The sequence below is a fragment of the Mauremys reevesii genome, linkage group 7, assembly GCF_016161935.1.
Source record: "Mauremys reevesii isolate NIE-2019 linkage group 7, ASM1616193v1, whole genome shotgun sequence".
Taxonomy (NCBI): domain Eukaryota; kingdom Metazoa; phylum Chordata; order Testudines; family Geoemydidae; genus Mauremys; species Mauremys reevesii.
The window spans coordinates 126,156,412-126,181,121 of NC_052629.1; the positions used below are offsets into that span (position 1 = coordinate 126,156,412).

General features: G+C 46.8%; 1 protein-coding gene across 12 annotated transcripts in view; it reads right to left on the reverse strand.

The window, feature by feature from the left end:
* PLXNB1 (plexin B1) overlaps positions 1 to 24,349 on the reverse strand; it is a 210,606-nt gene extending 186,257 nt beyond the window's left edge. For 3 of the 12 annotated variants that reach the window (XM_039482207.1, XM_039482208.1, XM_039482204.1), the window contains exons 1-2: positions 24,205 to 24,304; positions 11,564 to 11,694 (exon numbers count right to left, since the gene is read on the reverse strand). The gene's annotated coding sequence lies outside the window, so the exon portion shown is untranslated. Of the gene's footprint in view, positions 1 to 10,059; positions 10,251 to 11,563; positions 11,695 to 18,180; positions 18,303 to 24,049; positions 24,151 to 24,204 lie in introns of those variants that run through there. The other 9 variants (XM_039482200.1, XM_039482203.1, XM_039482201.1 and 6 more) reach the window with 7 other exon arrangements.
* Positions 24,350 to 24,710: the final 361 nt, after the last annotated feature.

The window sequence follows — 24,710 nt, forward strand, 5'->3', positions numbered from 1 at the left end:
GTGCATCTGCCTACATGCCAGCATTTAAATGGAAGTGGTGACATCCGATCAAGATGACCAGAGAACAATAGAGGGCACAGAGGTAGACTGTTTACCTCTGGATCAGCCTAAGCAGTGTGGAACAGCAGCAGAAAGGACTGACAGAAGCAGAATAGCTAATCCAAAACACAGATGTGTCCACACAAATCTTACACTGAAAACTCATTCTCAAACAGCGTTATTTCACTTCCAAAGCAGATTAACTAGTGTGGGATAAGACACCAAATACAAAAATATAATTTGTATGTGAACAGAAGGCTCCAAAAAGCTAGTTATTAAAAATATAAAAACAAGAATGGCCATACTGGTTCAGACCAAAGGTCCATCTAGCCCAGTATCCTGTCTTCCAACAGGGGCCAATACCAAGTGGCCCAAATGACCTTTCAAAAATGACGTTTCCAGGTAGACAAGAACTAAAAGTGTAGTCAGCTCTCCCCCAGATTCTGAACAAGCAACCCATACCCCATTGCCTTACCATACAGCAGGAGGATAGCTGTACTCCTGCCTGTAGTGCCCAGAGGCAAAGGGCTGAGGGCATTAGAGGGCAGTTTTCACTGGAACAAGTTTGACAAAGAAACATACTTCATCAGGCTCCCATTGTTATTAACTGAATTCCCGAGCAGTTATACTGAGTTAAGGTAGTAAATCCATCTCCAAAACTTGAGACTCTCAAATGCTGAAAAAAGTCCTGAAATTCAGAATTAAGATGACAAGTACATCCCCCAACTTCACCTCCACATCCCTATCATCCTGTGTAGGTGTACTTGTTATAGACATCCCAGATAATTTCATCTCTCACATCCTATATAATCTGGTGTTGACCTACAGATTTTAAAAGGACAGTTGCAGCATAGTATCTAGATACTTATTTGGCTCCCCTTCACTGTGATATTGAACATATACATAGAAGAACTGTAAGGGCATATGGGGATTAATGCTCATTGCCACAAGAAGCCTGCCCAAAGTAGAACCAATTCAATTATGTTAAAATTCCCCCAAAGCCACAAGGATGAGAGAACTCCACGAAGGTGGGATGGGAACAGATATGTTTGTAGATATTGGATATGCAGAGTTGTTGTAGCTGTGTTGGTCCCAGGATATCAGAGAGACAATATGAGGTAATATCTTTTACTGGACCAATTTCTGTTGTAGATATTAGGTGTAAAACAAAATGCTAGGATAGCTTTTCTATCAGAGATGGTGGAAGGTTAATTAGAAGAAAGTCTGTGATCATGCAGAATTTGGTACAGCATACTGGACACAGAGTTCATATTGTCGGAGTAAACGATAGAAAGTGAGCAGCTGTAAAGTTGTGATTATGGGTGATGGGTCATAATGGCAGTGTTGGGGACCTTAATTAATCACTTCATCATATGTTTGTTTTCTTTAAAAAATTTCAGAATAGCAGCTGTGTTAGTCTGTATCCGCAAAAAGAACAGGAGTACTTGTGGCACCTTAGAGACTAACAAATATATTTGAGCATAAGCTTTTGTGGGCTACAGCCCACTTCATCAGATGCATAGACTGGAACATACAGCAAGAAGATATTTATACATACAGAGAACATGAAAAGGTGGAAGTAGCCATACCAACTGTAAGAGGCCAATCAATTGAGATGAGCTATTATCAGCAGGAGAAAAAAAATTTGAAGTGATAATCGAGATGACCCATAGAAGGTGTGAGGATACTTAACATGGGGAAATAGATTCAATTAGTGTAAAGGCCCAACCATTCCCAGTCTCTGTTCAAACCTAAGTTAATTGTATCTAATTTGTATATTAATTCAAGTTCAGCAGTCTCTCTTTGGAGTCTGTTTTTGAAGTTCTTTTGCTGTAAAATTGCCACCTTCAAGTCTGTCACTGAGTGGTTAGAGAGGTTGAAGTGTTCTCCGGCTGGTTTTTGAATGTTATGATTCCTGATGTCAGATTTGTGTCCATTTATTCTTTTGCATAGAGACTGTCCGGTTTGGCCAATGTATACGGCAGAGGGGCATTGCTGGCACATGATGGCATATATCACGTTGGTAGATGTGCAGATGAACGAGCCCCTGATGGCGTGGCTGATGTGATTAGGTTCTATGATGGTGTCACTTGAATAGATATGTGGACAGAGTTGGCATCGGGCTTTGTTGCAAGGATAGGTTCCTGGGTTAGTGTTTATGTTGTATGGTGTGCAGTTGCTGGTGACTATTTGCTTCAGGTTTAGGGGCTGTCTGTAAGCGAGGACTGGTCTGTCTCCCAAGATCTGTGAGAGTGAGGGATCATCTTTCAGGATAGGTTGTAGATCTTTGATGATGCGCTGGAGAGGTTTTAGTTGGGGGCTGAAGGTGATGGCTAGTGGCGTTCTGCTATTTTCTTTGTTGGGCCTGTCCTGTAGTAGGCGACTTCTGGTGTTTTAAAAAGTTAAACTTCCACTTAAAAGTCAGGTTTCCATGTTTATGGGGGAAAGACTTGTGCAGACACTTAAAATACTGTAATTTAAAAACACAAGTAATTTTTCACATTTACACCCACAATTCTACTTCAGAAACTTTTGCATCAGGGAATTTCCTTAGGATTTTAAAAAGTGATTTGAAGATTTGCCCTAAAACATCTCCATTGACTTCATAAAGTCCCAACCAGAACCCTCACTAACATAAAGCTCTTTTTTCACTTCACAGCTTTCTGTTGGATCTCACAGTCAAGTAATAATTCTGAATTTAGGGCATCAGGAGCTTTCTTTATGACTTCACTGCAGGATCCATGAACATCTGACTGCTCCTGGATCAAAAATATTAAGTCCCTCTACATCTGAACATGTCTCAGCCCTGGTCTACACTACGAGTTTAGGTTGAATTTCACAGCGTTACATCGATTTAATCCTGCACCCGTCCACATGATGAAGCCTTTTTTTCGACTTAAAGGGCTCTTAAAAATCAATTTCTGTACTCCTCCCCCGCCAAGGGGATTAACGCTGAAATCGACCTTGCTGGGTCAAATTTGGGGTAGTGTGGACGCAATTCAATGGTATTGGCCTCCGGGAGCTATCCCAGAGTGCTCCATTGTGACCGCTCTGGACAGCGCTCTCAACTCAGATGCACTGGCCAGGTAGACAGGAAAAGGCCCACGAACTTTTGAATCTCATTTCCTGTTTGGCCAGCGTGGCAATCCGCAGGTGAGTACAGATCTCATCAGCAAAGGTGACCATGATGGAGTCCCAGAATTGCAAAAGAGCCCCAGCATGGACCGAACGGGAGGTATAAGATCGGATCGCTGTATGGGGAGATAAATCCGTGCTATCAGAAGTCCGCTCCAAAAGACAAAATGCCCAAACATTTGAAAAAATGTTTTGAAAAAATCTCCAAGGGCATGAAGGACAGAGGCTATAACAGGGACCTGCAGCAGTGCCGCATGAAACTTAAGGAGCTGAGGCAAGCCTACCAAAAAAACTGAGAGACAAATGGCTGCTCCAAGTCAGAGCCCCAGACATGCCGCTTCTATTAGGAGCTGCATGCCATTCTAGGAGGTGCCTCTACAACTACCCCAACCCCTGTGCTTTGACTCCGTCAATGGAGTAGCACACAACAGAGATGCGGGTTTTGGGGACGAGGAAGAAAGCTCACAGCAAGCAAGCGGAGAAACCGTTTTCCCCAACAGTCAGAAACTGTTTCTCACCCTGGACCTGGAGTCAGTACCCCCCGAAACCACCCAAGGCTGCCTCCCGGGCCGCCAGGCGGAGAAGGGACCTCTGGTGAGTGTACCTTTGTAAATATTGTACATGATTTAAAAGCAAGCATGTTTAATGATTTATTTGCCCTGGTATTCGCGGCCAGTACAGCTACTGGAAAAGTCTGTTAACTTGTCTGGGGATGGAGCGGAAATCCTCCAGGGACATCTCCATAAAGCTCTCCTGGATATACTCCCAAAGCCTTTGCAAGAGGTTTCTGGGGAGGGCAGCCTTATTCTGTCCTCAATGGTAGGACACTTTACCATGCCAGGCCAGTAGCACATAGTCTGGAATCATTGCATAACATTCAAACAACATCCGTTCTTTATCTCTCTGTGTTATCCTCATGAGAGTGATATCATTCTTGGTCACCTTGTTGAAATAGGGTGATTTTATTAAGGGGACATTCAGAGGTGTCTGTTCCTGCTGGGCTGTTTGCCTGTGGCTGAACAGAAATGTTCCCCACTGTTAGCCACAAGGTGTGGGGAGGGGTGAAGCGATCATCCCAGAGAATTGGGGGAGGGGGGTAGTTGGGTTTGTGCTGCACATTAACCTGAAAACCGCAGCCCCTCCTTTTAAATTGCCAACCCGTTTTAAATAGTCTACCCATTGTTCTCTAAAATGTGTCTTTTTAACTACCACTCTCCTTTTTTTTCCCCTCCACCAGCTGCAAATGTTTCAACGCTCACACTATCTTCTCTTTCCCAGAGGCTAGCGGAGATTAGAAGGTGAAAAACGCGCACTCGTGATGAAATGTTCTCTGAGCTCATGCAGTCCTCCCACATTGAAAAGAGCCCAGCAGAATGCATGGAGGCAGACAGGTCAGAGTCCAGGAAAGCACAATATGAATGCGAGGACAGGTGGGCTGAAGATAATAAGTGGTGGACTGAATATGATAGGTGGAGTCAGCTTGGTGACAGAAGGCAAGAGGCAATGCTGAGGCTACTGGAGGAACAAACTGATATGCTCCGGCATATGGTTGAGGTTCAGGAAAGGCAGCATGAACACAGACTGCAGCCACAGCCCCTGTGTAACCAACCGCCCTCCTCCCCAAGTTCAATAGCCTCCTCACCCATATACCCAAGAACGCAGTGGGGGGGCACCTCCGGGCTCCCAACCACTCCACCCCAGAGGACTGCCCAAGCAACAGAAAGCTGGCGTTCAATAAGTTTTAAAGTGCAGTGTGGCCTTGTCCTTCCCTCCTCCCCCACCTGACCCAGGCTACCTTGGTAGTTATCCCCCTATTTGTGTGATGAATTAATAAAGAATGCATGAATGTGAAGCAACAATGACCTTATTGCCTCTGCAAGCGCTGATCGAAGGGGGGAGGGGAAGGTGGTTAGCTTACAGGGAAGTAGAGTGAACCAAGGGGCAGGGGCCAGTTTCATCAAGGAGAAACAAACAGAACTTTCACACTGTAGCCTGGCCAGTCATGAAACTGGTTTTCAAAGCTTCTCTGATGCACACCATGCCTGCCTGTATTCTGCTAACTGCCCTGGTGTCTGGCTGCGCGTAATCAGGGGCCAGGCAATTTGCCTCAACCTCCTACCCCACCATAAACATCTCCCTCTTACTCTCTCAGATATTGTGGAGCGCACAGCAAGCAGTAATAACAATGGGAATATTGGTTTCGCTGAGGTCTATCTGAGTCAGTAAACTGTGCCAGCGCGCTTTTAAACGTCCAAATGCACATTCTACCACCATTCTGCACTTGCTCAGCCTATAGTTGAACAGCTCCTGACTACTGTCCATGCTGCCTGTGTACAGCTTCATGAGCCATGGCATTAAGGGGTAGGCTGGGTCCCCAAGGATAACTATAGGCATTTCAACATCCCCAACGGTTATTTTCTGGTCTGGGAAGAAAGTCCCGTGCTGCAGCTTTTGAAACAGATCAGAGTTCCTGAAGACGCGAGCATCATGTACCTTTCCCGGCCATCCCACGTTGATGTTGGTGAAACGTCCCTTGTGATCCACCAGTGCTTGCAGCACCATTGAAAAGTACCCCTTTCGGTTTATGTACTCGCTGCCTTGGTGCTCCGGTGCCAATATAAGGATATGGGTTCCGTCTATTGCCCCACCAGTTAGAGAATCCCATTGCAGCAAAGCCATCCACTATGACCTGCACATTTCCCAGAGTCACTACCCTTGATATCAGCAGCTCTTTGATTGCGTTGGCTACTTGGATCACAGCAGTCCCCACAATATATTTGCCCACTCCAAATTGATTCCCGACTGACCGGTAGCTGTCTGGCATTGCAAGCTTCCACACGGCTATCGCCACTTGCTTGTGAACTGTGAGGGCTGCTCTCATCTTGGTATTCTTGCACTTCAGGGCAGGGGAAAGCAAGTCACAAAGTTCCATGAAAGTGCCCTTACTCATGAAAAAGTTTCGCAGCCACTGGGAATCATCCCAGACATGCAACACTATGCAGTCCCACCAGTCTGTGCTTGTTTCCCAGGCCCAGAATCGGCGTTCCACGGCATGAACCTGCCCCATTAACACCATGATGTCCACATTGCCGGGGCCTGTACTTTGAGAGAAGTCTGTGTCCATGTCCTCATCACTCTCGTCACCACACTGCTGTCACCTCCTTGCCTGGTTTTGCTTTTGCAGGTTCTGGTTCTGCATATACTGCAGGATAATGTGCGTGGTGTTTACAGTGCTCATAACTGCGGTGGTGATCTGAGCAGGCTCCATGCTTGCTGTGCTATGGCGTCTGCGCTGAAAAAAGGCGCGAAACGATTGTCTGCCATTGGTCTGACGGAGGGAGGGGCGACTTGTCTTACAGGGAATTAAAATCAACAAAGGGGGTGGGTTTGCATCAAGGAGAAACACACACAACTGTCACACAGAATGGCCCCCTCAAAGACTGAACTCAAAACCCTGGGTTTAGCAGGCCAATGCTCAAACCACTGAGCTATCCCTCCCCCCCTCACTATTCGGGGGGAAGGGGCAAATGAATACTAAACAAATCTGGTCTCTCTCGTTTTGATCCACTCCATCTCTCTTATACATCTCAGGCTAGCAGCAGACAGTGCAGTATGACTGCTAGCCATCCTCGTCTCCTGGCTGCTCGCCAGAAGACGGTGCAGTACAACTGCAGGCAGGACTGAATCTCCATGAGACGAAACTTAAAAAGAGAATGACCTGGCGCAGGGCCGGCTTTAGAGCGATTCACCCAATTCCCCCGAATCGGGCCCCGCGCCCCTAAGAGGGCCCCACAACATCCCTAAGGACTCTCCGCCGACATGCCGCCAAAGGCACCAGCAGCCAATTAAGCTGCCGCCGAAGTCCCACTGCTGTCTTCGTCACTCTCATTTACGTCCAGGCGCCCCGACCGACCTCACCAAGGTCGGCTAAAAGAGCACCCAGGAGACCACGACGATGGCTACCAGTCATAATGCACCAAAAGGCAATGAGCTGCTGCTGTGTAGCAATGCAGTGCCATGTCTGCCAGCACCCAGAAGACGTATGGTGACGGTGAGCTGAGCAGGCTCCATGCTTGCCGTGGTATGGCGTCTGCATGGGTAACCCAGGAAATAAGGCTCGAAATGATTGTCTGCAGTTGTTTTCACGGAGGGAGGGAGGGACGGACAGGGGGCCTGACGACATGTACCCAGAACCACCCGTGACAATGTTTTTGACCCATCAAGCATTGGGAGCTCAACCCAGAATTCCAATGAGCGGCAGAAACTGCAAGAACTGTGGGATTGCTACCACAGTGCAACGCTCTGGAAGTCTACGCTAGCCTCCGTACTGTGAATGCACTCCGCCGAGTTAATGGTCTTAATGGTCTTGAGTGGGGACACACACAATCGACTGTATAAAATCGATTTCTAAAAACTCGACTTCTATAAATTCGACCTAATTTCGTAGCGTAGACATACCCTCATTCCTCACCATGCTTACTATTTCCAAAATGTACCAAGTCTGATCTATGCAATGGTTTTCCCCTCTTCATATCAAAAGATCAGGCTTTTTCATCACTGCTAAAAAAGGTGCATTTTTCACCTTTGGGTAACTAACATACATGAGCTATCCCAAGGTTGTTTTTAAAACACACACACACAGTGAAGACAAGTTCCTTTAGTTTTACCATGAGGTAAACTAGATGAGGTCAGCACGAAACCCTCCACCTAGGTTGGTCTCACCTAGTTTACCCTGTGGTAAACACTAAAGTGACTTATGCCCATGTGTTTTTACTATGGGGATAGCTCACTCATCAAAAATACATTTTCAGCAGTGAAGCCAAGGCCTTAGATTCCATTATTTAAGCAAAGGGGAAACACAAAGCACCTCAACGCATTATGAGACTCATCCATTAATCATGGATGCATGTCACCACGGGTCAGTGCATTTTGCTTATAGTTTCCCAAAGGAAAGAAACTTTGTCAAATTCTGACAGGGCCATCCATTCAGTGCTACACTCCTGTACAATTTATGAGCCATTTGTGCACTGCAGTAATTGCACAAAGAACAAATACAATTGAAGGACACAGCACAAACATTGAAAAAAATCAAAATGAAAACTGCACAAATCTCTTCAATGGACATCCTTACCAAGTGTGGCAAAATCAAAAATTAAGAGACAGCGTCCCATTAGATTACCCAATCCGCCTCCCTGCTCATTATTATAGGCAGACCAATGCCTAAAGTTAAGGTTGTCTAACACTCCCCATTACAGAGCTCCTGTTTTCAGTTGCTTATAACTAACAAACTATCCATTCAGGCTGAAGTTTTTCCATGCTTCATTTCTGGCTCAGGTTGATTTTTTTTTTTTATTTCAGCAAACGAGTTCAGCCATTTCTCGGAACAATAATAAAGTCAAATTAATTTACAAAACCTTCATTAAGATGGAGTTAAAGTTGTTGCTGCACAACAGAGCATTCTACTACATGTGCCCTAAGATGTGGGATTTCAAAACCACCAAATCAAACATTAGGAAAAAACAACAGGATGTGTTCTGTTAAGGTGCTACTCCACACAAAACCAAACCTGACTATCAGCATTTATGCCAAAGGCTCCTCCTGGACAGATTTCAGATGTGTCCACTATCCCAGAGATTGAAGGAACCATATTATATTCTCCTTCTACAAGATTGATTGTATAGGGGTTTCTAGGCTGTGATCCCACACAGATAGCAGAAATGCTTGCAGAGGCCTCTGGGAGGACCCTCTGGATTGTACCTGAACACAACACCTTCAGATGCTGAAGCTGAAGGCCTTTCCTGATCACCACAGTGAGGTGCTGGAGCAATGTCTGCACAAGATTTCTAACCTTTGTACCACTGCTGAAAAGACTGCACAATCTGGCCCACAGACAAATTAGCCCCCCTGAAAGAAATAATAAGTAGCTTTTGGATTTGTCTACACATAAGCATTGATAAGGAACAGCTATTGAACTTTAAATTCACACCCTGCCTTAGTCCACATCAGCTTTCAAATGCAGACAAGCCATTTGTCTCAACTGATCACAAATCCTTGTTCCTGAATAACCTGATAACTCAGACTCCCCAGGGTAGTCTGCCAGCACTGGGACCAAACCAGATCATCCAAGTAAAGAAAGATATGGATTCCTTCTTCTCTGAGGAAGTTATCAACACTGCCAGGGCCTCTCAGGAAACTCAGATGACAGGTTAAACAGAAGACTGATATTAAGACAAGCTCTTCACCCACAACTGGAGGCATGCTGTCTTGAAGCCAATAGAGCAGAAGTTGCCCCATCCTGGACTTGCTGGATAGCAGGGGAGAAGTGTTCCTCAGAAGAAATGGTATCTGATTGCAGGATTCATAGGAGACAAATGAAGAGCCATGGAATATATCAATCTAATCAGGAGGGCTTTACCAGTTTACTGGGAACAGTGAGGAGAGGTCAGAGCAGCACACCAGATCTCCAACATTCACATAGGAGAATATGGCTCTCTGAAGAACTTAAGAAAGAAAATAGCTTGTCCATCATCCTCTTCCTAGCTCTGGCTCTCAGAGATATTTAAAGAGACAAGCCATATGAGAGAGCTGATAGGCCTATTTGTCCAAAGATATTTGCCATCTGGCAGCATCTACAAGTTGAGACAGAGGAGAAATGGGATGGGATCAAGGTCTAAGTCCAGTTCACCTTCCGCCACAAGCCTTTGGTACCTAATTAGGCAGTTGGAAACTGCAGAAGTTCACTGGAAAAGCCAATAGACAGACCCCCCCCCCAAAAGAACAGAGGGAGTGGTTGAGAGGATAGGGCTTCATCAGGAGCTTCCTTTGAAGGGATTTGAGTGGTTGGAAGGGGAGAGACAGAAGAGAAGACAGATTGTAGAGGCTTACTGATTCCAGCCTAGGACCTTCCCTACTGGGAACAACAAGCACTGGTTGGGAGCTGCTTCTTCATCTTCCTCCAAGCTTTCCTCATCTGGGTTTGTCCTCTATAGCTGATGCTGCAGCTTTATTTGGGAATGGACCAATCCTGCTGCCAGCTGAGCCAGCTCTGAGAGGTAGTGACAGTACCTGAAGGAAAGCTGCAGAGAAAGCCTGTAAGGAGGGGGTCTGGGTACAAAAAATTCCTTGCTGGGACTAGTCATCACCTGACTGACTAACATTGTTCACATGACTGGTACCTCAGATGCAGATTATACACAGAACAAGTCCAGCACAGGAGCAGAAGTGCTCACTTAGCCACCCCTCCCCACCACCACACTGACTTTACCCACAAGGACCATCTCTAAAAACAACAGGGTAGTTTGATTTCCATGCCCACTTAGTGCTTACCCCATCTCATGACACTACCAAGATGCCAGCAAGTGCCAGCTGTGACGTTTCATCAAGCAGATAATGGGTTGACTAGGAAATGGTTCAATACTTCACCCGAACTCATTTTGTGCAAGCCAGACTATTTGGACTAATAAGTGAAGGAAAAGGCAATTTCAGCAATCCTCTGAGCCACATAGTCCATCTGGATTTATGAGGATTTAATTTCAGGCATCACATAGAAGGCCACATTGTGCTACCCAATGCGAATGACAAGGTAATACCTGGATAGCAAGCCAGCTAGGAACAGAATTTGCCTTTTGAAGTCATGAAACAGGAAAGCAGCAAAGCCAGAAAAGTGGATGGAATCCAGGAGCCAAACTCCCTTTATAGCCAATTATGTGGAAAACTGATTGAAGGGTTAACTGCTGACAGTTTGAACCCACCTCACTTGAGAGAGTTATGCCAGTAATTTTAATCTTACTGTTATTTTTAAGTTAATCGTATTAACATAACATTTCCTCTAACGTGTGAAAAGAATTAAGAGAATGTTCATATATGAACATCACTATGTTACATGCTTTCTGATCAAATTCCAATTCTGAACAAGTCCCCACTCCAATTCAGCCCCCCACTCACAGCTGAACATAGTCTGATTATACATTGCACCAGCCAGTGTAATGTATAATCAGGCCACAGCACATTCACCAAGATACCTACTCTACCTAAAGCCCAATTCCCCACTCAGGGATTCTTCAAATCACTTCTAATCCCTCAGGGTGGCGTCTGCAAAGCCAAACAATCATAAGTGCTGACTCCGTGGGTGCTCCAGGGCTTAGCACCTGCCGGCAGCCAAGCTCCCTCCCTCTCTTCTACCTAGTGGAAAACGCGGGGCAGGGGTAGGGCCTTGGGTGAAGGGGTGGAGTGGGGGCGGGGCCTGAAAGGAGCAGGGGCAGGAAGTGGCAGGGCAGGGGTGGGGGCTTGGATGAAGAGATGGAATGGGGGTGGGCCAAGCACCTCCAGGGTAGAGAGGAAGTCGGCACCTATGCACACAATCCCATGCTTAATTTGAAGCTTTGAATACCTTGAGGACAGTGATCTTAATTCCGCTCCACCCCCGTCAGCCTTAGAATGCAAGACAGCCTAACAGCAGCTCACGTTGAGTTCCTAGATTCTTCCTGGATCAGTGTTAGTGTCAGAGGACCCCACCATCATCTGGCAATGTAAAAAATGCATCATTAATTTAAGGCCCACTGATTTGAGTCTAACATGTGAGACAGGACACAGGATACCTGTGATTTCAGCTCTGTTCAAAAACTCAGAACACAAATGTGCACAGCAGACAAGCCAACTTTACAGAATAGAATGCTCACATTAGCTGTAGTGATGGCATCAAATGTTCTCACACATTCTGGATAATGATTCCACTCTCTATTATTGCTACACTTTAGATTCTGCTCCCGGCACCAATTCTACACCAGGCCCACTCCCCCTGTGAGGTAAAGTAGTGACAACAGCTAGTTTACAATTAGAGATTCAAGGAATATCTCAAATTGCATGGATGTAACACATGTAACACCTATTCAGGGGGGCTCCAAAGCATTTGCTGTGTCTTGAATGAGAAAAATGCATTCAGAGTAGAACTGAAGAAAGGATACAAGCACTTAGCCCTGGTCTACACTACGAGTTTAGGTCGAATTTAGCAGTGTTAGATCGATTTAACCTGCACCCGTCCACATGACGAAGCCATTTGTGTCAACTTAAAGGGTTCTTAAAATCAATTTCTGTACTCCTCCCCGATGAGGGAATTAGTGCTGAAATCGACCCTGCTGGTTCAACTTCGGGGTAGTGTGGACGCAATTCGACGGTACTGGCCTCCGGGAGCTATCCCAGAGTGCTCCATTGTGACTGCTCTGGACAGCACTCTCAACTCAGATGCACTGGCCAGGTAAACAGGAAAAGCCCTGCAAACTTTTGAATTTCATTTCCTGTTTGGCCAGCGTAGCGAGCTGATCAGCACAGGTGACCATGCAGAGCTCATCAGCACAGGTGACCATGGAGTCCCAGAATCGCAAAAGAGCTCTAGCATGGACCAAACTGGAGGTACTGCATCTGATCGCTGTATGGGGAGACGAATCCGTGTTATCCAAACTCCGTTCCAAAAGACAAAATGACAGAATATTTGAAAAAATCTCCAAGGGCATGAAGGACAGAGGTTATAACAGGGACCCACAGCAGTGCCGCGTGAAGCTTACCAAAGAACCAGAGAGGCAAATGGCCGCTCCTGGTCACGGCCCCAGACATGCCACTTCTATGATGAGCTGCAGGACATTCTAGGGGATACCCCTACAACTACCTGTGCTTCCCTCCTCCCACACCCCTCCTGGGATACGCTGGCAATTATCCCCCCATTTGTGTGACGAATTAATAAAGAATGTATGAATTTGAAACAGCAATGACTTTATTGCCTCTGCAAGCGGAGATCAAAGGAGGGGAGGGAGGTTGGCTTGCTTACTGGGAAGTAGAGTGAACCAAGCGGGTGGGTGTTCAGCAAGGAGAAACAAACAGAACTTTCACACCACAGCATGGCCAGTCATGAAACTGGTTTTCAAAGCTTCTCTGATGCACAGCGCGCCCTGCTGTGCTCTTCTAATGGCCCTGGTGTCTGGCTGCGCGTAATCAGCGGTTTACTCGGTCAATCATGAAATTTGGATTCTGCAGAAGGCAATTTTATTAGGACAACTTTTTCTTTTTAGCTAGACAGCAGCGTATCAGAGCACAAGGAGCTGGCTGCTAGGGTTAATTTTATCATTGAAAATTTTAGAAAAATGCACCAGGAAATAGTGGCAAAAATGGCAAGTCATAAAAACTATAACAAACACCATGTGCAGGCAATGTTTTAAACCCAAGATAACCTTTATTTATCTACTTTTAGCGAAGAGTCCCTCCCCGGGGGGGGAGGGGGGGGGCAGAAAATGGCCTAAGAAGCAACAAAATCAAAGCTATTCATGCAAAGCTACTTTAGGATGAGAATTTAAACACACAGAAGTCAGCCAATGTCAAAGCTGGGTAACATGGCTGTAGGAGCCTTAAACTGAGCCACCTGTTAATAGTATGTTTAATTCCTGTTTTAACGTGCTCTCCCTAGAGCAGGTGTAGCAGTTCTAAGACATAGGACAGATGTTGGTAAATTGGGGTCACAGAAATAACTTCCTCTCCTTGCCTCCAAAAGTTAAGAATTGAAAAGGATTGTGGAGATCAGAGAATGAGGAAGGAGAGAAAACAGGAGAAATGAATGGAGTGGGGAAGGTGGGGTATATCAACGAGCTTCTCCCATCGACCTAGTAGTGTCTTCACTGAAGCAGTTCAGCTGCACTGCTGCAACTTTTTAAGAGTTGCCCCTATATACTGTAATCAAGTGACCTCTAAATCTCCCTTTTGATAAGCTAAACAGATTGATCACCCTAAGTCTCTCACTCTGAGGGTATGTCTCCACTTAAAATGCTACAGCCACTCAGTGACAGACTTGAAGGTGGCAATTTTGCAACAAAAAAACTTCAAAAACAGACTCCATAGAGAAACTGCTGAACTTGAATTAATATGCAAACTAGATACTATTAACTGTGGGTTAAACAAAGACTGGGAATGGTTGGGTCATTACACCAATTGAATCTATTTCCCTATGTTAAGTTCTCCTCACACCTTCTATGGGCCATCTTAATTATCACTTCAAAAAGTTTTTTTTCATCCTGCTAACGATAGCTCATCTCAATTGATTAGACTCTGCCTGTTGGTATGCATACTTCCACCTTTTCATGTTCTCTGTATGTAGAAATAACCTCCGTCTGTGTGTTCCATTCTATGCATCCGAAGAAGTGAGCTGTAGCTCACGAAAGCTCATGCTTAAATAAATTTGTTCGTCTTTAAGGTGCCACAAGTACTCCTGTTTTTTTTCTCCCATTGATGTAAGTAATCCGCCTCCCAGAGAGGCAGTAGCTAAGTTGAGGGAAGAATTCTTACATTAACCTAGTGCTGTCCACATTTGAGGGTTAGGCTGATATAGCTATGTCTCTCAACGATGTGGATTCTTCACACCCCTGAGCCGTAATCCCTCTTATTTTTTATGTCCATCTGTGGAATGAATTTTGTTATGTGCACCAATATAGAGGTGATGTGCGACACACCACCTTCATATTGGTTCACATAACAAAACTCATGTGGTGTGGGTGGGGCTTAGGGGTTTGGAGTGTGGGAGGGGGCTCAGGGCTGGGGCACAGAGTTGGGGTGTGGGGGGAAGGAGGGTGAGGGCTCTAGCTGGGGTTGCGAGCTCTGGGATGGGGATGGGGAGTTTGGGGTGCAGGAGGGGGCTCAGGCCTGGGGCAGAGGGTTGGGTGGGGGAGAATGAGGGCTCCAGCTAGGGGTGAAGGCCCTGGGGTGGGGCTGGGGATGAGAGGTTTGGGGGGTGTAGGCTGCCCCAGGGCTGCAGGCTACCCAAGGGCTGCAGTGGGGAGAGAGGACTTCCCCCCAGCCCTCTCTTGTTGCTGCAGCTAAGGGCAGGGGAAGAGGCGCCTCTCCCCCAGACGCAGCAGCTTCATGCTGGGGCCAGTGGGGAGAGGCATCGCTCCCAGCCACAGTCCTGAGCGGGGCTTAATAGGCCGCTGTGCAGCTTACAGGGAACTTAACCCCTGAGAGACGTAGCCATACCAACGTAAGTTTCTAGGATTGACTACGCCTAAGGCATTGTCTTCAGCCCTTTCATCTTTTTTGTGGCTCTTTTCTGTACACAATTACATCTTTCAACATCCTTTAAGAATGTGGACACCAGAACTGGATGCTGTATTCCAGCATAAGTCTCGCCAATGCTGTATACAGAGGCAAAATCATCTCTCTACTTACTACTCCCCTTTTTACACATCCAAGGATTGCATTAGCCACTTTTGCCACAGGTGCTCATGTTCAGTTCCTTGTACTCTATGATCCCTACAAGACTTTTCAGAGTCACTGCTTTCCATGACACAGTACTCCATTCTGTAGGTATGGCATGCACTGTTTGTTCCTAGATGTCTAACCTAGAACTTGACAGTATTCAAATTTATTTTGTTTGAATAGGCCTAGTTTAACAAGTGAGCAAGATTACTCTGCATGACTGCCCTATGTTATTACTTACCACTCCACCAATCTTTGTGTCATCCACAAATTTTCATCAGCAGTGATCTTATATTTACTTCTAGATTCATATTTTAAGGCCAGAAGGGACCACTGTGATCATCTTGTCTGACACCCTGTCTAACACAGGCCCATAGAACATGAGATCCACTGATGAAAATTTTGAATAGCAGCAGGCCTAGCACTGAGCCCTGCAAAACCCCACTAGAAGCACCACCATTCAATGACGATTCCTTGTTGACACAGGCGCCGACTCTGTGGGTGCTCTGGGGCTGGAGCACCCACGGAAAAAAAAAACAGTGGGTGGGACAGCGCCTCCCCCGCTCCCTAGTGCCTCCGGTGATCAGTGCCTCCTGCCCGCCGATGATCAGCTGTTCCACGACGCTGGTGGAGGGAGAAGCGGAGGCGGCGGGATGGGGCAGGGACCTGGGGAAGCATAGCCACTGGTGGGCCTGGGTTGACCACAGCCCACCCTCAGGACCAGAGCCCCCCAAATCTGCAGGCTGGGACTCCCAACCCTGGCTTTGTGTCTGTCTGCCCATCCGCGTCGATCTCCTGCCGGCACCACATGCTGCTACCCTGTCTCCAGCCCCGTGCCTGGAGTGTGCCTCATGGGGGCAGGTCTGGGCAGAGCTAGAGCTGGAGCCGGAGACCAGGGCAGCAACATGTAACGCTGTCACGAGAGGGATGCAGCCCGTCGCCAAGCTGGGGTTGGGAGGGGTGGGCGGTGCTCAAGACCAGGTGGCGCTCCCCTTCGCCCCATGGGCACGCTCTGCAGCTTGTGTGCCCCGGGCAGCCTCATCTTCGGGTGCCTGCTGAGCGGTAAGGGTCGGTTGGAGGGAGGCAGAGTGGGGGCAGGGTCTGAGGTGAACTGTGGGCGGGAAGACGTGGGGCAGGGGTGGGGATTTGGAGGAAGGGGGGACTGAGGGCAGGGCCTAGGACAGAGTGTGGGTCAAGCACCACCCAGCAACTCGGCGCTTATGCTTGTCAACAACTACATTTGAGATTAGACAGTTTTTAATCCATTTAACATGTGCATTATTTATACAGTATACTACTGATTTGGAATGTCACAGAGTCAAACACCTTACAAAAGTCTGTTACATCCATGCAGTTACCTTTTCAAACTTGTAATCTCAAAGAAGTAAATCAGGTTTAAAAAAACCAGTTTTCCAGAAAACTATGTAGACTAACATTCATTACCTTCCCATCCTTTAATTCTTTATCAGCTGAATGCTGCATCAGCTTTTCCGTTATTTTGCCCAGATTTAATGACAGGCTAAGCAGCCTATAGTTACCTGGGTCATCCCACTTCCTTTTTGAATACTTGCACAACATTGGTACTCTTTCAGTCTTCTGGAATTTTCCTGCCATTCCAAGATTTATTAAAAGTTATCACTGGTACAGATACTTCTTTTAGGATTCTTGGGTCAATTTAAATAAGCAGGCCTGGATAACATTTATCCCTTGTAGATATTGTTTAACATCATCCTTTATTATTAAGAGACCAGAAAGTACTTGCTCATCCACAAGTGAAGTACGTACATCATCCTGCATCTTTCCAAACACAGAACAAATATTCAATAAACATTTCTGCATTTTCTTCATCATTATCATCAATTTCACCATCCTCATTTAGTAAAGGTCCTATACCATTGCTAGAATTTATTGTCTTCTTAATACACTTAAACTCTTTGTTGTTCTTTGCCTTACCAGCCATAATTTTTCCCTGATATTTTTAGCTTCCCTTATCAGTTTTCTACACTTCAAAACTTCTAATTTATATCAACTGATATCTGTTCTCCTTTTTCCTATTTGCTCCTTTTTTCCCCCCCCTAATTACTACCAGGATGTTCTAATTACTACCACTCAACCGGGATGGGCTTTTAGCCAAAGTTGTCCTCTCTCTTGATTGTGGAATTGTAGCTTTTTGTCCATCTAATAAAATCTTCTTTAAGAACTCCCAATCTTTCACATTTTTCTGTCTAAATTTTTCCTTCAGCTTTGGGAAAGTAACCCTTTTGAAAAACCAAGTATACAGATTATTGGTTTGGCTCTTCCTCTGTTTGGCACTTTGAATGTAACTACGCCATGATCTTGTCCCTAGGCAGACACCAACTTCCAGTCCAGTGACTCATTCATCTTTATCAGCCACAGTGAGGTACGAAATAGGATTACCTCATGTTAGATTCAATACCTTTTGAATTAGAAAGTTACTTAAAAGTTTCAAAAACTTATCATGTTTTACTACTGGCTGTATGAAACTTCCAGCATATGTCTCCCAAATTGAAGTTTCCCATAATACCAATTTCTTTCTACACATTACATACAGGTGTTTAATTACAAACTCATCCTGTTCTCTGATTTGATTTTGTGGTGTGTAACAGACCCTCACTAGCCTGTACTTTGTCAGTCAGCACATCCATATGCATTCAAAAAACTTTGTGGTTCTGAGTTATCAATAATTTAAAATCAGGTAATGATGTCTTTTGTGTATGATGCCACCGCCACCACACACCTCTCACTCATTCTGACCTTCTCAGGATTTTACATTCCAGTCATGTAAATCCTCCCACCAGGTTTCTGCAATGCCAATTATATGAAGTTTTTTCTCATCAATAAGAACGTCCAGCTCCTCTTGCTAGATGTCCAGATTCCTAGCAGTGGTATATAAACAACAAACATTTCTTCTCTTCACATTCTTTGATTGAGTCGAAGTTTATACCATATTAGGCCTCCTTAGCACCCTCCCCTTTGTGTTGTTAGTTTAAAACCCTTCTGGCTGCTCTAGCTTGTCTTCAATGAAGAAGAATAGCCCCCACTATCTGGAAGATATAGGCCATCCCAGTAATACATTGGGATTTGGTCCAATGTTCCACAAAACCAGATCCTTCAACTTCACACCAGACATACTACCAATGATTCATCCACTATATTTTTTTCTAGAAATATAAGGGATTGAGATTAGGAGAATGAAGAGCCTAAGGGGAGGAAGATTACAGTCACAGCAGACAGATAAGTTTAACAATGCACGTCCAAAGAGAAAATGATGACTCCTCCTTCCCTGGGAAAGTTTCCTACTTCCCACTGCTGAGTGGTTTTCAAAACATAAGGCTGGGACTGTCTTCTTACGGCTTTGTACAGCACCCAGCACAAAAACCTTCAGCATGATTGAAGTCTCCGAGCAATAATATAAGTGAATAATGACCTCTAACTAACCCATCCTGAGTCAGATTTTCCACTACTGACCTACTCCTTATATGCCCAGACCATCAGCTAGTTCCCACTCTGCCCACAAATATGTTCCTACCCAATTCACCTGGCTCCTGGACTGCTTGCAAAGTTGAGAACCAGTAACAAAGAGGAGTGTGGTGCAAAAAGCACAGGCCAGGAGAACACAAAGTGAAATCCAATATTAGTGAATTCTTCATGGCTCCTGGGGAAGAAAACTAAAACCAGAAGAGGCAGTTTCCAGCTACAAGAGAACAGACTGGTTTCCAGGTGCTAAAGAGTTAACTGAAGGGAAATGGATCTGAACCATGTTTAGAACCAGAAAACTAAAACCAGAAGAGGCAGTTTCCAGCTACAAGAGAACAGACTGGTTTCCAGGTGCTAAAGAGTTAACTGAAGGGAAATGGATCTGTTTAGGAAGTCCCATCTCAGATGTCATTTTTTTTAAATCTGAGACTCTTTGCTCCCCAATCAAGGGGAGTCAAGGCAGACAGAAATCCTTTAGAACAGTGTTTTTCAACGGACCCCTGTGGTCAACAGACCCCTGGGGGTCCACAGACCACGTCTAGGATTTCCAAAGTGGTCGAACACCTCCATTTGAAATTTTTTAGGGGTCCGCAAATTAAAAAAGGTAGAAAACCACTGCTTTAGAACAGGAGGCACAACCTTCCCTGAGGCACCCTGCAACACTCACACCAGGTACAACTAAAACCAGCAGAAATATTACTACAAGTGTGTTCCAGCTTCTAGGACTCTATAAAGCACTCCTCTTGACTGCAGCTAGAAGGCACTTAACACAAAATCATTATCACAACTACACATCACCCAGGACCCACTGGCTATCTGGAAGGAAAACAGTCTGAACTGAAAATAGTGTTTCCATCTGTATAGTGACCTGTGCAGAACTGATCCAGGCGACAAGCATAAGCCCCCCTCTTCACTCTCCACCCTAGGGGCTGGGTCAGATGAAGTATTTAAGCCGCAGCTGTTACCATGAGACCTAGAGGATAAATCTATGCCCATCCCCCACTTCACTGCTCATTCACCTCCAGCCCGACAACAAAAACAAAGCCAGATTCTTTTCTTCTTTTGCTTTCCCTCCATTAGCCAGCCGGGTAGCTCAACAGTCATCTCCTGGGAAAGTAACAAGCAGACACCATAATCAGCTTCCAGCTACTACAACACAAACTCCACATAACAACACAAGGGGCCCATCTACACAACAAACAAAAATGAGCCAGGGACCCAATTACACTGTGGTTCCCTGCTTGCAGATAGAGTTAAAGTCGTGGGAAGGGAACTGGAATGCAGTCTTTGATTCTCTTCTCTTTATTCAGGAGCTCCTCCTCCACACCACCAAGCAGCTCGGCACCCTTTAAATGGCACAGACCCTTCCTGAAGATCCGATTGCTAGGCCTACTGTGCCACATCTGACTCTGCAAAATTACCACCACCGGTTTAAGTCATTTAGACAAAAAATACCATTCCCTATCCCCACCAAAAAAAAAAAAAAAAAGGTAGTTTCTAGGCTTCTTAACACTTCAGCAGGTTCTGACTGCTGAATGACTCCCAAGTTAAAAAAAAGGCAAATCTCACAACAATCTAAGAAGAGAGCACTAAAAAACTGCCAAATTTCCACTTTGTTTGGATTTTTATGGATCTCAATTCCTTAATAAAAATTAGCTTCATTTCTGACAAATACTTGGCTGTGAATGAAAGTGAAAGACCAGCTCAGCACAACATAAATGGAGTTCAGAGATTCTATTAACAGCCTTCTCTCTGTTCCAGCTTTCAAACCACAAATATTTTTCTGTCTCCTGTTCTGAAACATGGGGGAAGGGTGTCATAGGGAGAACAACAACAGTTTACTAGGTAGGTATATATTTAGGTGCCCAGTGTAGTAAACCAACTTCACCACCAACACACCTGAGAGTTCTAGAACTTTGTTATTTAGCTAAGGAATTAGTTACTTCTGACTTCCAGTGAATAAAGACACTAGTTTCCAGCCCAGATCGGCCTCGCTCCATAATTGATATTTTGCAGTACATCAAAGGCAGGTAGCCATAAACTCTGAGGCCTGGTCTACACTACACGTTTAAACCGAATTTAGCAGCATTAAACCGATTTAACCCTGCACCCGTCCACACAATGAGGCCCTTTATATCGATATAAAGGGCTCTTTAAACCAATTTCTGTACTCCTCCCCGACGAGAGGAGTAGCGCTGAAATCAGTATTGCCATGTCGGATTAGGGTTAGTGTGGCCACAAATCGACAGTATTGGCCTCCGGGAGGTATCCCACAGTGCACCATTGTGACCGCTCTGGAAAACAATCTGAACTTGGATGCACTGGCCAGGTAGACAGGAAAAGCCCCGCGAACTTTTGAATTTCATTTCCTGCTTGCCCAGCGTGGAGCTCTGATCAGCATGGGTGGCGATGCAGTCCCAAATCCAAGAAGAGCTCCAGCATGGACCGTACGAGAGATACTGGATCTGATCGCTGTATGGGGAGACAAATCTGTTCTATCAGAGCTCCGTTACAGAAGACGAAATGACAAAGCATTTGAAAAAATCTCCAGGCTATGATAGACAGAGGCCACAGCAGGGACTCAGCACAGTGCTGCGTGAGAAGCATAACGGAAAGTCAAAGAATCAAATGGACGCTCATGGAGGGAGGGAGGGGTACTGAGGACTCCAGCTATCCCACAGTCCCTGCAGTCTCCGAAAAGCATTTGCATTCTTGGCTGAGCTCCAAATGCCTGAAGGGTTAAAAACATTTTCCCGGGTGTTTCAGGGTGTATGTCGTCAATTTACACCCTCCCCACCCAAGGAAAAGGGGGAAAAAAATCGTTTCTTGCCTTTTTTCAACGTCACCCTATGTCTACTGCATGCTGCTGGTAGACGGGGTGCTGCAGCACTGAACACCAGCATCCCCTTCCCGGTGGCAGACGGTACAATATGACTGCTATCCATCATCAGCAGCAGCCCGTGAGTGCTCCTGGCTGGCCTTGGTGAGGTCGGCCGGGGGCGCCTGGGTAAAAATAGGAATGACTCCCGGTCATTCCCGGCAGATGGTACAAAAGGATTGGTAACCGTCCTCATCCTAGCAACTGGGGGCTGAGCTCCATCAGCCCCCCCATTTCATGTTTAAAGAAAAGATTCTGTACTGCCTGGACTATCATAGCAGCTGGAGGCTGCCTCCCCCTCATTTTATCTCACTAAAAGTCAGTGTTTCTTATTTCTGCATTCTTTATTACTTCATCACACAAATGGGGGGACACTGCCATGGTAGCCCAGGAGGGTTGGGGAGGAGGGAAGCAACAGGTGGGGTTGTTGCAGGGGCACCCCCTAGAATGGCATGCAGCTCATCATCATTTCTGCGGGATCTCTGGGGCTCTGACACGGAGCGGCTGTGCTCTCTGGTTCTCTAGTACATTTGCCCCATATTCTAGGCAGGACTGACTATTTTTAGACAAAACAGAAAGAAGGGAATGACCCAGGGAGTCATTCCCATTTTTTTCCATGCGCCCCCAGCCGACCTCAGTGAGGCCAGACAGGAGCACCCATGACAGCAGCAGACGGTACAAAAGGATTGATAACCGTCATCGCCAATTTCCAAATGCAAACGGTGCAAAATGACTGATAACCATCATCTCATTGCCAATTTACAATGGCAGACGGTGCAAAAGGGATGGTAATCGTCTCTGCTACCTTGCAAAGGCAAATGAATGCTGCTGTGTAGCACTGCAGTTACCGCCTCTGTCAGCAGCATCCAGTACACATACGGTGACAGTGACAAAAGGCAAAACAGGCTCCATGGTTGCCATGCTATGGCGTCTGCCAGGGCAATCCAGGTGAAAAAGGGTGCACAATCATTGTCTGCCATTGCTTTCACGGAGGAACGATTGAGTGATGACATTTACTCAGAATCACCCGCAACACTGTTTTTGCCCCATCATGCATTGGGATCTCAACCCAGAATTCCAATGGGCAGGGGAGACTGCGGGAACTATGGGATAGCTACGGGATAGCTACCCACAGTGCAACGCTCCGGAAATCAATGCTAGCCTCGGTACATGGACGCACACCGCCGAATTAATGTGCTTAGTGTGGCCGCGTGCACTCGACTTTATACAATCTGTTTTAAAAAAACGGTTTCTGTAAAATCAGAATAATCCCGTAGTGTAGACATACCCTGAGATAAGACTAAAATGAGCTCCCTTAAAACCTGTGTGGCGAACTCCAGCCCCCTCCAAGATGATCTGAGATAGTTTATGAGAGACCCCATCCACACAATAAGGGTATAAGATACCCTCCACCACACCTCTCTCTAGGACCAATTGCAGCATAAACCGGAGTTGAGTCAAATCCTGGTAACTAGATTCAAACCCTTCTCTTTTCTGCTAGAATTAAGATAACACATTTCCTCTTCATTTTAAAATATCATTTTAGTTATTACACTGTATGCCTCCTTGCCAAACCCTCACCATCTCACCCGTGGTTAATTAGTGCCAGGGCTTGCCAGGGCTGAGCCCTGCACCTCTAGGCTTGGCAGTTCATAGCCCTGGCACCTCTGGGCTTGCTACGTCAATTATGAAAGTAAAAAAATTGCTTGAGCCCAGGGCACCTCTTTCATTACAAATTAAGCACTGCATCGGCATCCAGCTCCTTGTGCCATGCAAGATCTTAGACATTCAGCTCCAGACCCAGAAGTTTCCCTCACCATCTGCAATCCAAGGCAGAGTCATCCAGGAGCTGGGAGAGCTCCCTTCAACCCCCAAATCTATCCAAGGCATAGATACCTGGGGGGCTGGGGAGATGCACAAGGGAATAGTACTTCGGCTGCAATGTCGAGGGCAGCAGGTGGGGGCAGCCAAATAAGAGGTGCTGTGATCCGGGCGGGGGCTGACTGTCGGCACCTCTCTCTCCAGTTACTTGCTAGGTAACGGGGCCATGTATCCGAGCATCTCCCACATTCAAGGCCCAGAAGACCGGCGGGTGAGAGTCCTGCCGGGAGATGCATCCGCCTCAGCCCTTCCCCAGGCCAGGCAGCTCCGGCCGACTCCCCTCGGGGGCCCTGGCGCCGTTCCGCAGCTCGTGAGCCACGCGAGGCAGGTGCCAGGGCCCGTCCGTCCCACCGGGCTGGGCACAGCGCGCGCCAGCGGGTAACGAACCTTCGTCCATAGGGCGCAGGGGCGTGTGTCGCGCGCTCACCGGCCCGAATGCGCCGGCCGCCTGGGCACGACGCCGAGACCCCCGCGGGGGAGGGACGCGGGGCAGCAGCCAGCGGCGCCCAGGCGGGGACCACGCGCAAGCAGCCGCTCCTTACCTGGCCACCCGCTGTGACGAACAGCGGAACTCGACCCAGCTCCCCCCGGCGGCTCGCGCCCCCGAACCGAACCGCTCCGCGGGCAGTGGACTCTAAGCCCCGCCCCCAGGAGCCTAACGCCGCATCCCCACCTATTCCAGCCAACCACAGTACGAGCCCCACTTCGACCCCGCCCCTTCCTCTGAGACCCGCCTCCGAGCGTCGCACTCTACCAGTAGCCTGCTCACTGGGACAGACGACTCCTCCTACAAGCCTGGCCCCGCCCCCGGATTCCCACGTGGCTCCAGCGTTGAGTAACTCGTTCACGTATTACAGAACAGAGAGAAGATCTGATTGGCTCCTGAGTGTCCAATGGAAGGGATACGGATGGGAGGAGTGAAGCCACAGGGGAGGCCAGGAGAGATATGGGGCGAGGAGGCTACGGGGGCCAGCAGGGATGGGGGGAGAGGGAGGCCATGGCGGGCGGATGGATGGGGGGAGAGGGAGGCCAGCAGGGATGGAGGGAG